The sequence below is a fragment of the Salvia splendens genome, chromosome 16, assembly GCF_004379255.2.
Source record: "Salvia splendens isolate huo1 chromosome 16, SspV2, whole genome shotgun sequence".
NCBI lineage: Eukaryota > Viridiplantae > Streptophyta > Magnoliopsida > Lamiales > Lamiaceae > Salvia > Salvia splendens.
Window position 1 is genome coordinate 27,048,306 of NC_056047.1, and position 3,448 is coordinate 27,051,753.

The window sequence follows — 3,448 nt, forward strand, 5'->3', positions numbered from 1 at the left end:
TTTCTGCAGGTTTACACTCTAATAACCCTGTTTCCGCCAGTAGATCCAACACATACTTCTTCTGTCTTAGAAAAATCACACGTTGTGATCTCAGCACCTCAATTCCCAAGAAGTACTTCAGGGCTCCGAGGTTCTTCATTTCAAATTCTTTGCATAAATTCTCCTTTAGATTTTGGATTTCTTCTACATCATCTCCAGTAATGATCATGTCATCCACATAGATGATTAGGCATGTCATTTTATCCCCCCTTTTCTTCAGAAAGAGCGTATGATCAGATTGGCTTTGTGTGAAGCCATGTTTGACCATTGCTTGGCAGAATCTTCCGAACCAAATCCTCGGGGACTGTTTGAGCCCATATAGAGTCTTCCATAATCTGCATACTTCTCCTGCCCCAAATTTCTTCGAACATCCTGGAGGGACTTCCATGTACACTTCCTTGTCCTTCTCAAGTTCTCCATGTAGAAAGGCGTTGGTTACATCAAACTGGTGCAAAGGCCAATCCTTACAGGCGGCCACAGATAACAATGTTCTCACTGTATTTAGCTTGGCTACCGGGGAGAAAGTCTCTTCATAGTCTACTCCATATACTTGAGTATATCCCTTAGCTACTAGTCGCGCTTTCTATCTCTCGATTGGACCATCTGCTCGTCTCTTGATAGTGAAGACCCATCTGCATCCAACTGGTTTCTTCCCCTTTGGTAGAGTACACTTTTCCCACGTGCCATTTTTATTCAAGGCATCTATCTCCTTCTTCATTGCATCTCTCTAATGTTTGTGCTTCATTGCCTCTTAAAAAGACTGTGGAATCTCCTCCTCCTCATATAGAGCGGCTTCAAATGCTCTTGCCATCTCCGCGAGTTGTCCCTGAGCAGTATTCACCAAAGAATATCTTGACTTTCGTCCTGCCCAATCTGCGGAGTATCTTCGTGGAGGGACGCCTCTAGTACTTCTTTTGGGCAATTCATATTACCCGGTATCTCCATCTATGCCCACTGGTTCGGCCTCTTCTTCCCTGTCATTGTTAGTGCTGTCTGTAACATGCAAAGGTACACTGCTATTATCAGAACTGTTTACCTCGGGATCCGAGATCGGGGTTGACGGTTCGGTCATGTCACTCAATTCTACGTTCTGTATGTTGGAGGTCGGTTGCCCGGTGGTACCGCTAACTGTCTCGGGTGGACCGACGTCTGTAACAGGCAATTACTGTGGAGGCTGGTTACTCTCCCCCTGGGGTTCAGATATGGGTATAGTGGGAGTGGGTAAAGTGGGAGTTGGTATAGAAGGCTGCCAATCTAGAGAGTCGTTGCCCTGTTTCTCCCCCTGACTCCTAGCTTGGCAGTAGAAGTATTCGTCTTCCACAAAGTCGCAATTCATGGTGGTGTACAAGGTCCGAGAGGTTGGGTCATAACATTGATACCCTTTTTGGGATTTCCCGTATCCTAGGAAGACACATTTGATTGCTCTCGGGGCAAATTTAGATCTGTCTGGCTTCGGGATATGGACAAAGATGGTGCAACCAAAAACTTTTGGTTCAAGGCTTAGGGATGACAGAATGGAGTGGTTTTGGGAGAAGATATCAAGGGGTGTTTTGAAGTTGAGGATATTTGTTGGGAGAGGGTTAATAAGGTAAACGGAGGTTGTGACAGCTTCTGGCCAGAAGGATTTGGGTATGTTTGAGTCGAGGAGAAAGGCTCGGGTCATCTCTAGGATATATCTATTTTTCCTCTCTGCTACCCCATTTTGTTCCGGAGTATGTGGGCAAGTGGTTTGGTATACTAATCCCTTTTCTTCGAAAAAATGTCGCATTTTAGAATTAACAAACTCTCCCCCGTTATCGGATCTAAGGATTTGGATAGACTGTTTATACTGAGTTTGCACGAGAGTATAGAATTGAGCAAATTTTTCAAAGACTTCAAATTTTGTTTTTAAAAAATAAACCCAAGTCATGCGTGTAAAATCATCTACAAACAGTAAAAAATAGCGAAACCCTTGTCCCCCAGTAACGGGTGCGGGACCCCAAACATCAGAATGAATTAAGGCAAAAAGAGTCTTTTCAAGAGTATTATTTTGATGATACGACTGTCTATGGCTTTTGGCCAGAAAACAAGTTTCACAATTCAAGGTAAAAGAGGAAGCAACTAATTTCAGAAAAAGTAAACGAAGATATCCTATAGAAGGGTGCACAAACCGGCGATGCCAAAGCCATGCCTGTTTGTCAGTCAGTCCGTGAGACAGCAACGCAGTACTCTGTTGGGCTGCCTTATCCACGTAGTACAGTCCGTATTGTTCAGTGCCACGCCCAACTATCTCCCCCGTCTGAGTATCCTATAATAAGCAGAAATGAGGTTGCATTAGTAACTTGCAGTTAAGTTCCTTGGTTGCGTGACTCACAGACAGAAGTTTATGAGATGGGGATGGAACATATAAACAATTCGAGAGGCGTAAGGTTGGTGAAATATGGATAGTGCCCGCCCCCTTAACTGGTGCTAAATCCTCACTCGCTGTTTGGACATAGGTTTTCTGGGATTTTGAGATGTCTAAAAAATCATTTGCATCATATGACATGGTATCGGTGGCCCCACAATCGAAAATCTAATGGCTATTTTTTTCCCGTTGTTGAGGTTGACGAGTTTGCTAGTGCCTCAAAAGGATTATGACATTTAACACTAGGGTTAATTTCCAAAGATTTATATTTTGAACCACTAGAATTATAATTTTCAGATTTTTGGGGAAGTTTCCGGGATTTAGTAAACTCTAAGGGTCTAAAACACAAACTATTATAAGTTCCATGGTTGAAAATAAAGGTTTTGGGATTTCTGGGGGTGCAAACGGGAATAAAGCCAGAATGGGGTAAAATTCGAGAATAAGGCAAAGATGAGGGATTCATTTGTGAATGAACTCCCTCTTTACCTTCTGCCCAAAACCTAGCCACCGCGACGGATTGCTCCCCCTACTTCCCTGCGCTCCACGCCTTAGCCGCCGCGACCGTGGCGACGGCGGCCTATTCTTCAGTTCCACGATTCCCGGTGGTTGAGGGACCGTTGTTGCCCGTCGGATAATCGGCGTAGGTAACTCGTTCCTCGGTCACCGCCGCCACTGATGCCATCGCTCTCCCTCCTCCGCCGCGATTCGCCCTTGCCTGCCGCTTCTGCTTCATTTCCTCCCACCAATCGGGATATCCGTGGAGGAGAAAGCAGGTTTCCTTTGTATATTTCTTCCCTCCACAGTGATGGCAAGTTAGCCGACTTTTATCTTCTTCTCCTCTCCGATTGGTCGGGAATCTCGACGGTGGAGGGGAGGGCTGGTTGTTGACAGCTCTGTTTCGGTCAAAGGTAATCAGACCGGCTCTGACTCCGAAATTTGGTTCTTTCGGCTTAATTAGGCCTGTGTTGACAGCTTCACGCCTCACCATTGCGTATGCCTGTCGTGGATTCGGTAGTGGATCCT